A 12,957-nucleotide genomic window follows, 5' to 3' on the forward strand; every position below is an offset into this window, starting at 1 on the left:
ATTGAACCCCTTAAGTATGCTTTATTGAAAAATTATGCAAACTTCTCCAAACTGCCTAGAAAGTTATGGAATATCCCTAAGACCGATGTAGGTGACCTCATAAGCTTAATATACGTAATTTGAGCCCGCCGCTTTGTTTTTCCCGAGGTGGGCCCACTATTTCCGATTTTACCCTTATGGTAATTTGTAACTTGATTTCAAGCGATTTTTAAGGAAACGTCTTAACTACTTTTCCAACTACTAATGATACTTATTCTGAATACTATATTGAGTCTCTGTAAAGGTACGATATTTCGTATTACATTTAGTTTCCCACTATTCCCGCTTTGCTCTATTATTATACTATTGCTTTATTTTCGAACAATATAAAATGAAATGTTTTAACTATCCTTCTAACTTCTGAAGGAAAATTATTTTAATGATTCCCTCGAGTCTGGTAAACCATTTTGGGAATATGAAAATGATCCCAGAGGGATTATTTTCCGTAACTCATTATGACATACGACATACACTTACTATGATTCTGTCCGATCTCATTGATTTAATTTGTCCTTCGATATGCCTCATTGAGTCTCTGGAAACCTATGATATTTTTATTGCATTTAGTTTCTCACTACTCCATTCGTGGATGCCTCAATGTTTCCCACACTGAGCCCGGGCCAGGATATGTTGTCAAGCGTAATCCTCTGCATTGTTCGCCATGCCTCGATGTGAGGGGGCAGGTATACATGTACATGGGTTTGTGGAGTATGTTGTGCAATGTACACACTCTGATATGATATGATATGATCTGATATGGCCATCTGATATGCTATGTTATGTTACGGGGTTATCCCCTACTCTGTTCCTTATGTATGGTGGCACCAGCGTCGGGGGGGGGGGGGGGGGGGGTGGCCACGTTCTGTTTGCCGAGTCCCTTGGCAGGGGCCGGATATGATATGGTATATGTTTCTGCACATACTCTTCATGTTTTGAAAATACGCATTTGATACTTCGGACGTCACACTCACTTCTCTGTAAGTTCTGTTTCGGTTATGATCTTGTTCCGTAATGGGACCAGGTACGACATATGTTTTCAACAAATACTATTTATGCTTTATGATCAGCATTTTGCTAGTCTGGATATTCTGTCCATTTTCTGTACCTTCTGCTTTGATTATGACTTTGTTACTACGTTCTGTGCTTTACATACTCAGTACATATTTCGTACTGACCTCCTTTCTTCGGGGGCTGCCTTTTCATGCCGCGCAGGTACAGAAGACAGATTTGCTGACCGCCTGCCTAGGACATCTATTCTGCTATATTGGGAGCTCTCTTTTGTTCAAAGCCTGTATATTGGTACAGTCTGCCGCTATTATGTATATGTATGCTATTCAGGGGTATGACGGGGCCCTGTCCCGTCTTATGATTCTATTATGATCTGTAGAGGTCTGTAGACATACTTGTGTGGGTTCTGTATATGTTCGGGTATGATACGATCTGTGACAGCCTCATCGGCCTCCATGTACTGTGTCGGTTCTTTTATGCTAATTACTAACGTCAAGTGACTTTTATATTTGAAATATTCTGTCATTTTGCTAATTTGGGTTATCGGGTACGTCTGGGTGTCCAGCACGGACACTAGTCGCGGCCTACGGAGTTGGGTCGTGACAGGTCCGCATATGTTTATATGTTGCCTTGTTAGCCCTGTGTGGCCTTTGCTGGTGTTTGTTCTGTGCAGGATTATTCTGGATAGTCCGAAAAACAAAGGAGACTCTGCCGAAATTTTTCTGGAAATTGTCTAAATTTGGAATATAGTCTGTCGGCTTCTGCTATGTGTTTGAATACGTTTGATAGATGGGTTTGGGTGCCCAGATCGGGCACTAGTCACGGCCTACGGGGTTGGGTCGTGACAGTATGAACTATGCCATATCTTTTTTTTTTGTTGCTTAACAATAACACTAGTAGCATAATTATAAACATAGGCTAGCAAACTTTGCTAGCACATTATACAGCGACGAGGACCATCAAAAGTACAAAACATCTAACTACACATGTCTGTCTACGAGCCTCTAAACATAGTACACATATACATAGGAAGGGCCGAGTACTGCCGTGCCCGAACATATATACACAAAATAGTACCAAGAAACTGAGGCTCCGGAACAACTGGAGTGCTGCTACAATACTGCTGATGAAGCTCCTAGGAGTCAAGTCTATCTACCTGCTGACCTGCGCGGCATGGAATGCAGCGTCCACAAGAAGGGACGTCAGTACGAATAGTGTACCGAGTATGTAAGGCATGGACGATAATACAAACAGAAACATAAGGTAAGATTAACAATATCATGGGATCATAGGACATATAGTGATACAAGAAAGTAACCTGTACATAGGAATACCCTTTCAGGCCGGATACCATGCATGCTTGTCTTTCCCTTAAAAAAACATTTCTTATTCATAGACATAGAAAATAGAACTTATATCATGTCATGTCTTATCATATCATATCATATCATATCGTATCATATCATATGAGATCATGTCATATCATATCGTGTCATATCATATCATGTCATATCATATCATGTCATATCATATCAGGTCATAGCATAGCACCGAACGATGTCGGCTCGCCCACATAGCACCGAAATACATCGGCTCGCTCATATATCCCGCGTCCGGGCATCCCGCGTTCGGGATGATAAGCCAGCTGACCAGGTGGCAATGAAACATGTTTCCCTTCCCATCCCCATGTATCCATTTCCCCCACCCTATGTACATATTCATATCTCATATACATATGTCATATAAGCATGCAGGAGAGCCCAAAGAAAATCATGTATCCATCGGAGTGACGTAAGGTCGGTGACCTCCGATTACATTACGGAATAACCGGGATCGCTTTGTCTCACCTTGAAGTAACGAGTATTTTAAGGCGAGACTATCAACGGAGAATAGCACTAGAAAATAACATAGTATGAAACCAGGGGCATCATAGACATCAATTCATGTTTTGAAATCTTTAGAAAATAGTGTCATTACCAAAGAATAGAATTAAAGATCAAGAACTAGTTGGACACTTTCATACTCATATTGAATCCCTAGCTTAAGACTCTTAGTCATGGAATCATTCTTGTCATACTTATCATAGACGTATTCTCTTCCTTAGCATCATCGTTATCATGGTCATCATAGACATATTTCCATTAGAATGGTACGGTACTTATCGTTTGATAATCGGGATAAGGATCAAAAGTTTCCTTTGGATTCTGCTTCAAAATAAGTTAAGCGGAACAATAAGGAAAATCCGGGAACAATGGGCCCACCTCGGGCCAAATGTGGTACCGTACACAATTTGCATATGTTATATGTCATGGCGTTACTTGTGAGAGATTTAAGGTAGTCGGGTCCTATTTATGCAAGTTCTATAGGTTTAGGAAGTTTTTCCAACATTTTACACAACTTTTAATTCAATTCTTCTGAATGAAAAAAAGGAAACTTTACGTGCGGATTCCGGAGAATAGGGTTGTCCCCGAGGTTCATATCCAACCTAGTATGTTTAAGACATGCCAAAGAAGGAAGAGTAAAGCCTTACATGCCTCTTTCCGCTCCTTATGCTACTCCAAATTCAAGTTGCAAATCCGCCACAATCTACAAATTGGTCACATTTACCAAACCTTAATTAGAACATTTAGAATTGGATTCTTAAAGTGACACCTAGCTACCGAAATTTCGGCAGCACTTCCCCTGTAAATACACCATCCCCAAAGTTCAACTCAGCCAATTTTTAATCAACAACAATCCGGGAATTCAACCCGGCCAAACTATCAACATAATGTCAACAACCATACTAACAATTTCCATATTCAATCCAAGATACATTATAACAACTTAATCAATTTATTACTTCCTTCAAAACCTTCCAACTCCAATAAAAACAATAACAACCTTGTAATATATATTCCAACAACACCATACTAATATCATTGTCTTCCACACATGTAAGAACATAATATTCGATTTACATAAACTTCACCCACAAGTCTCCAACTTCTACCATTTCACTAAGATTATTAAGCTTTTAATAGCAATATAGAACCCACACAACAACAACCAATACACTAAATAAAATTAACTCATTTTCCTCCTCACCACACCACAACTACACGGCCAACATCATGCATACACAACTACAACCTCTCCAAAATCATTCAACTTCCATTATCAACATAACATTCACAACAATAACAACCAAACACTAAATAAAATAATTAGCACATAATTTCTACACACACATATACACATACACGGCCACCACCCCCACTTCCATATTCCTCATGAATTTCACTCATTTTTGTATACTACAACATGCATAAACATCCATGACATATAAGAAAAGAGTTAGACCTTACCTTTTTCTCCAATTCTTCACTTGACTAAAGTTGGCAACTTGTATGATTATGGGTTTTTCTTGTTCCAACAACCCCTTCAACTTGCTAAGAACCTTTTAATGGATTGTTTGGCTAGGAAGAGCAAGTTGAAACTCTCCTTCTCTTTTTTTTTTTTTTTTTGATTTTTCTCCAAGGGGGCCGAATGGTCCTTGGAGTTTTTCTCGTTCTTTTCTTTTCTCTATTCTCTTGAAATGTCTAGAAAGTTATGGGACTATTTAGAAGACTTAGTCTTCTTTTAATCCCATAAATTTTAATACCACATGGGCTTGGCCCATCAAGAAGGGTGAACGGCCAACCTTGGCCCAAATCAACACAAGCCCATTTTTTTTTTTGAGTTCTACAATTCATGAAAATTTATTTTCCAAATTCCAAATTTGCCCTTCGTCTTCCTCCATATTTTTCACGAATCATATTGCGAATTTTCCCTTTATACCCTTGACCTTTCTTAATATTCGCAGTTCAAAATTTTCATAAACAACTTATGCACCCAACAAGATCAAAATTATAGTCTTGCTCTTAACCTCCCGCCATTATCTCAAATTATCCAAATACGCAAAAATGCGGCATATAACAGTATCAAAATTTGGCGTCGTTGCCGGGGAACAATTGGCATATTTTTGCTAATTTAGGAAATAAGATAACTTGCTTTGAACCAAACCTGTGAATATTTGTATGGCTATTTTTTGTGTTTTATTTTATTTTTAGAAGGTAAAAAATGGCATCTTTCCGTCAAAACTTGTTTAGTAGTGATTTTTATTGTGAGCATGGCCAAATTGGTTAGTTCAAAATCATGATGGAGTGTCTTCTAGGTGAGGGTAATGAAAACCAAAAAGCCTTAGAAGAATACTTGGAAACTAGTCTCCAACTTGGTTTGATGATAGAACAAGAAAATCCACCATGGGTAGTCGATCCAGATCAGATTCAATATGAACTCTCCAGTGCTCAAGTTGAAAAAGTAATCCCTTTGTTGGGGGTCAATCATGAAGATGAGTTTATTGGGGATGCCAAAGAAAAAAATAAATCGGAGTCGACCTTTGTTCTGAAAAATATGGTTGTTGTTGACTCCAATCCGAGGAAAAAGGAGGATGTTGAAATTGAAGAAGTTCAAACACCATATATCCTGCAATTTGAAAACTCAAGAAGGCAGAACGACATTCCTCACTTAAAAGCCAAGAAGTGTAAGATGAAAAATATTATGCTTGGCTTGTTCATCTACTTACCATCCTCCGCCGCTCATGGTCACAAACTTGAATCCAAGTTAGGTGCCCAATTCATAAGCTCCAAATGGCGAGAAAAGCGGTAAAGTTGGTAACCGTCATGCCGCGATGTTAAATCAAGCGCTTGGTGGGAGGAAACCTATTGTTTATGAATTTTTAGAATATTTTATTTATTGTTTTTGACTAACCTACATTGTTTCAGAATTTTAGGAGTTAATTTGAGCAGGGAAACAATTGTCATACCATACTCCTGAAAACGGCGATCTGGAAGAAGGGGGGCTCAAATACCTCTGCGCAAACGCATTTAACCAAAAAAAAAAGAAGGGAAAATTGGTCAGCGCGACACGCCAATGCAGATCCCCTAGGTAAGCAAAGCGTTAAAAACAAAAGCAAAAGAGGTATCAACAAAAAAAAAAATAACTCCCATTTCTCTCCCTTTTCTCTTAAACCCAACTTCAATTATTTAGAGATTCTTCAACTTGCAACTACAAGGTATATGATTCTCTCACTCTCTTGTTCATAGAGTTGTTTTTATCTTCTTGTGGTGTGAAAATTTGTGGAAGAAACTATGTTTACTTTCTCTTGTTTAAACACTAGAATTGGGTGGAATTGTTAAATTTTATGTGAAATATTTGTTGTTGGTTCTTGTGTAAATGAGATGAGAGTGTTGGGAGTTTATTGTTGATAAAATTGAGGCAAGAAATACTTGCTAAACCACCATGAAAAAGGGTGAAAATTTTCAAACCCCTAAACTGTTCAACAATATTCCTCTAAGAATGCTGACACGTTGTTTAGCGGGATCGCGCAGGTCCCTAGTGCGAACGCGCAGAAAGAAAAAATAAAATGAGCGCGATCGCGCCGTTGTGTTGCGCGAATGCGCTGAAGGAAAATAGGTAGTGCAAAAACAGAATGCTCGCACAGAGTTGCCCGAAACTTTTGTGACCGAGTTCTTTGTCCTAATTGCCTCATTATACATTGTTTCAGGTATCCAGACTTATGTTCGACATGTGTGTTCATTTTGTAGGTACTTAAGCTTGAAAAATGGCTACAAAATCCAATGTTTCCCAAGTGCCCCAGATTGAATACTATGATACCACAACCTTTCAGTCAGCAAATGTTATAAGCTCTATGATAGACTGCTAGGAAAGAGCTTCGTCGAAGAAAGGGGCATTATAACAGAAAATTTGGAAGAAAAGATGCATGAGTTCTATGAAAGGCTGGTAACAAGCAGATGGATACGCTTTTCGGATGAACTGATCAAGAAAAATTATACCGTTGTGAGGGAATTCTATGCAAATACTGCAGAGGCGGACATTATAGATCGGGTGATTGTCAAAGTGAGAGGCGTAGATGTCCTGTGTAATGCTTCTCGAATCAATGCATACTACGATCTGCAGGATGGTGATAACAGTGAGATGGCGCAGAGGCACGAACAAATACAGCAACAATGGTTTGTGACCTACCTTCACGGTGAGGAGCAACCAATGTGGTTGACTACCATGTAAAGAAAGATTGACTCCATAGAGTTCACTGCTGAGGCCAAAACTTGGATAGATATTGTGACATCCATGGTGCTACCTTCCAAACATGATTCAGAGGTGCCCCTTGAGAGGGTTAAATTAATTTGTGCTATGATGGAAGGGTTTCCCGTAGACGTAGGGAGGCTTATTATTCAAGAAATACGGGAGGTGGTGCTTGAAAGGACTAAGAGTCTATTCTTCCCATCGTTGATCACTTATTTGTGCTCCAGTGATGGGGTAGCCACGAGGCTAGGTGACAAAGAAAAGGGGCCCAGTGGACCGATTAATCCAATGAAGAAGAGAGGGCCCGGTAATGTGCAGAAGAAAAGGAAGATTGATGTAGCAGCGCCGTCATTTAGGCAGTTCACCTCTACTACATCGGATTCGACTTCCACCTCTTCCACTGATGGGGAGCCTGCTCTTACTCCAGCTATACTGTCACGACCCGACTAGGGGCCGTGACGGGTACCCGGGACTAACCACCGAGCACCACCCATTCAATTACTTCTCATACTTACTATACGATTCTTCATTACTCTTGTGCTCATAATCATAGGAAAATCATTTTTTTTCCATTTGGAAACATAACTACTTTTATATACATAAGCCCTTCGACTATCAAAACAATAATACATATACAATAGTAACATCGTGAGACCATACTACCCACACATGCGTATCTACGAGCCTCTACTAGAGTACTAGACATATGGACGAGACAAGACCCCGTCGTGCCCAAAATACATATATATATATATATGTATTACATACATATATATATATATATATATATATATATATATATATATATATATATATATATATATATATATATATATATACATAAAAGAATCACCCAAATAGCACCTCCGGAATAATGGAGTGCTCCTGTAAATCTGCTGATGGCTCCTATGGATCTGCACCGTCTCCCTGTCTACCTGTGGGCATGAACACAGCGTCCAAAGAAAACGGGCGTCAGTAAAAATATTGTACTGAGTATGTAAGGCATGAATTAAATGAACATAATAGAGAAATCATTAGACATAAGATGAAGATATAACCTGCGTAACTCTTAAGGGTGGATACCTTTCATGCCTATATCATATATAATCATAGTACATGTATCATCATAGCGTATACATCATCGTATCATATGTATATTTATCGTAGTACCGTATCTGCTCATACACATAAAGCATTATCCGTATTCGGCCACGTATTGGCTCAACAATATCCATATTCGGCCACGTAGTGGCTCGACAATATCACATACATTCCTTCCGTACCCGGCCATAACAAGGCTCGGTATATCTCATCATCATCATTTCCATCACATACATCTCATAAGCTTATCATAACTTTCCATAAGGCATACATTTGAATTTAAAGACAATCTATGAAAATCATATCATATTCGTAGCATGAACTTCGTATAAATATCGTATGATAGACTTTATAATCTCTAGAATTAGGCTCATCATTACCATCCTCGCATCTATAGCATATCTCTTACCTTTATCTCATATGAAATCCTCTATGAACATAGACTCGTAATTTTTCGGAACATTGGTCATAGGACACGCATTAGAGCTTATAGACAATCTATAACAATATCGTGGTGACATAAGGTCGAGAACCCCCGATTACATTATGAACTGACCGTATTCATCATATCTCACCTTGAAGGAACTAACATTTTAAGGTGAGTGTACACCATGAACAACATCAAGGGATCGTAAATAGGATCATTAAATTCAGACATCATTCCTTGCTTTAGAATCTCTAGGCTTAAACTTATCATCATTATTATCACATTCATGACATATTCCTCATATTTATCTCATAAGAAGATCTTTATCAATGTTGACTCATAGTTCCCGGAATGTAAGAAAGTCATGGAGAGGTAGGGGAAATAATATTATAGGAATCATATAAGGATCATCATATTCGTAGGAATGTCATTCATGAACTTTAGTACTTCTAGACTTAGATTCTTCATCAATATTGTCGTGCTCGTGACGTGTCTATTTCCTTTATCTTGTATGAAACTCTTTATAATCGTAGACTCATAGATTCCGATATGTAGGAAAATCATGAAAAGATAGAAGGATTCATGCTATAGGAGTCATGCCTTAGAAAGAAAGGACTAGGCTTACATACCTCTTTCGTTTAACAATTTCCATCGCTTGATTGTTCTCTTTCAATGCTCACGTTTCTACCTTCAAGAGCATTCGCATTCACATTAGCTAATCGATTATATGAACGTGCTTACTAAAGCTAGAGAAAATTGGGCAGCATTTCCTTTGTTTATACAACCTTCCCCATATTTTATATCAACTCCAAACATTTATAATAACGTTAACAATATCATAACCAACAATCTTCATTCATCTGCATTACCCTCATTTCACAATTCCACTTCAATTCATCCATAATCATGGTCATAGTATACTAGTACGTTTTGTCACATATAATGCTTATCCCATGCCCCTAATATCATTTATAACCTAACCATATCACAACACATCAATAATTATGACGCAATTCGAGTTATTAGTCAAAATGACACCATTCCCACATTCATGACCCATTTTTCTATATTCTTCTACAACCCAAGTGTTTCAACTTTTCAATACCTTATAAAACATGTAAATACCATAAAACTTACCTTAGATGGTGTAGGAATGAACCTTGAGTGCAAACACTTCGCTTTAGCAAAATTCTAGTTTCACCTTCACTTGGATTCCTTGTCTTGGATGAACTTTAATGAGTTTCTTACACTTGATTTCCTTGGCTTGATGTAGTTGATCACTAATATCCCTTGAATTCTTGTGGCAGGAGTGTAGAGAGATGTTTTAGAGAAAAGGGGAGTGAAGGGGAAATGAAATGAAATGAACTTGGATCCCTTATTAATACACAAAATCTGACCCTACCAGTTTCTACGGACCAACATACAGTCCGTATAAATTATACTAACCGTATGTCTGGCCGTAGATTTGGTCCAGAGAAGGTTACCCATCTGGGCTAAATATACGGCCTAACATACGACCAGTATAATTTATACGGCCAGTATGTTGGGCCGTATAATGCCCAGCTATTCCGATTTCGTTCTCGTCGACTCGTTTGATCTCCAATCCTTATGGAACCTTCTTAACAATTTTTTATCAACTCATTAACAATCTAAGGGACGTTATAACTCTTCTCTAAAGCATCATTAAATCATCATTAACTCGTTACTCATAAAACCTTTCCGATACATAACGTATGCCTTGCCTTCTTTAACAACTTCCGTCTCCTACTTCACATGTCTTTGAAATCTCATTTAGAATCATCAAATGTTATTTCTTACTCATCAAAACATAGAATACGTCACGCCCTTCGTTATTCTATTCACTGAGCATGAACGAAAATATACATGTATACATACACATCTATACATATACATGTATCCATATCCGTATCCGTATTCTTAATCGTACTCATTTACATATCGTATCCATAGTCATTTTCATATACATATCATTTACATGGCATGCCCGACCATGAAGGTTCGGTGTTTCGCGTGCCCAACCATGGCTAGGCTCGGTGATTACATATACCTAAAATTTTTTGTCTAGCTGTAGTAACTTATCTCGTCATGCTCTCTTCCTTCCTTTATTTTTCCCTTCATTATCATATCTTATGTCCTACTATAGAAAGCCTTAGGTCCCTTCTTAATTGCCACTCATAAATAGCAATATCATTAACAACGACTCTACCATTAGTGCCTTTGTCTCCATTTTAGTATAGCATCACTATCTTTTACAATATCCCTTGAGTTATTTTGTCTCAATGTCACGTGGTTCAAGGTATTCGCGAATGATTTCCCGTATAGTCTCAGATGCTTGCTCAATTCGTGTTCGTTTATTCACTAGTTATTAGACTCATTTCTTCGTAATTCTCACTCCTTGTTTTAGAGTCTGTATCTGTCACTTCTTAGGGTCCATTGTTCCAAATATCTACACTTGAATTCCCTTTACTCGCTTCCCCCTTTAAGGGTTTTACTTGTACCATTCTCAAATCCGTTGCCTCTCCTTCAAATCTTGAATTCATATATCCCTTACTATACTACATCTTATTCATGCCATTTCTCGTAATTTATAGCTACGATAATTCATGTGTAAAGTCTTAACATACTCATCTTGCGGTTTTGTAATCAAGTAATACAACCGACATAGCAACCCGAACAAGGATGTATTTTTACTTAGCTCATCGGGTCAATGTCTAAATCCGCTCCAATTAACAACTTCTGTCCCATAGGGATGCTTGTTATACCCCATTTTAATCGGGTCAAAGCGGAGTACAACATATTGGTGATTCCTAATTATTTATCTTAAGGAGTCGCCACCTAATTATTTTAACGGTGAATTAGGACACCTATTTTAACTAAGTAAATGCCTAAAATAAACTCCAATTTTAAAGGTCTTACTAACCTAATAAATTCTAGGTAAGGGCTCTAAATATCCTAATGGGAAGGTTTTAGGCATCCATTAGAATCCGTTAATATGGTTACCGACCAAACTTAGGTTAATTAATCTAAAGCCGATTATACGAGAGTTATATAAAGTATATAAAACTATAATATATAAAATGAATAGTACCTTTTCAGTTAAATTAGGACAGTAGTTAAACATTACTTTCAAAAGTAATCAGTCATGAATAAGTTTGAAAATCAGAGTTGCGTTTAAACGAGAATTAATTCTAGCTAGAAAAAGTGTCATTTTAAAGATTGAAATTTTGATCTTTTAAACAATGTGAAAAGGACTAACTAAATTATTGGTTGAAAGTTAGGCCAAACAAAATCACTTTCTGGACATTGAGATCATCTTTAAACTTGAGACCAAGAATTCCATGCTAGTTTAAATTATGAACGTAAAATGTGACTTAAATCACCTATGAGAAAATCTTCCGAACTTGTCTAAAGAGCTAAACGAATACATGTAGAGATACTAACTAATTAATTACTTATTAACTCTAACTGATTAAGCTCTTGAATTATATCTTAACCGTAACAATAATTCTAGGTGAACAGACTGTGAATAAGTTACCCACTACACACTCAAAGGTCCCATAACAGGCAGGGCAAATAAAGCAACTAAAAGAGATCGACACAAAGTAGCAGGAAGGCCTTTGTATAGGCTATCCCAAAATAAGAGCCTTGGATATCTAAGATGTGATCCATTAGAGAAATGAATTTGAACACGAGAGGAAATGCAGTGGTTGTGTCCCGATATACCGGCCTCGTCGAGTCTTTCGTGAGACTCTTCATTGCTCCGGTAATTCATGCAAGATAGAAAATTGGGTTTCAACAATGCTCACAATAGTAGTATGCCTAGTTATCCATACCATCCATGTAAGGTCACTTGCTCTCTCCTTCGGTGAGCAAAATTCACTCGTAACGTCATCTTTGTTTCCAGGGCCTAAGTCTCATGCGCGACTAATACCCCTTATGCCTCATACTCTTTTACCCTTGTGTTGCCCTCAACATTGATTTCAAAACCAATCATAATCATATTGTATTTTTCGGTGATGATAGCTTTACTCTCTCGCTTTATCGTCGCACGGTAAACTTATAACTCATGGCCACCTTTTCCCTTTCAACTCATTACTTCATATACTTTACTCGTTCTAACTTGGTGTAGGATATTCGTAGGAGATGCATCTTCCTTTAACCATAGCACGACTACTTCTTAAGCACACGTACTTTGCGGCACATTTCCTTCTTTTTCTATTCCCATTCTTATTCCT

This window comes from Lycium barbarum, chromosome 8 (assembly GCF_019175385.1).
Source record: "Lycium barbarum isolate Lr01 chromosome 8, ASM1917538v2, whole genome shotgun sequence".
In the NCBI taxonomy this organism is placed as follows: Eukaryota; Viridiplantae; Streptophyta; class Magnoliopsida; order Solanales; family Solanaceae; genus Lycium; species Lycium barbarum.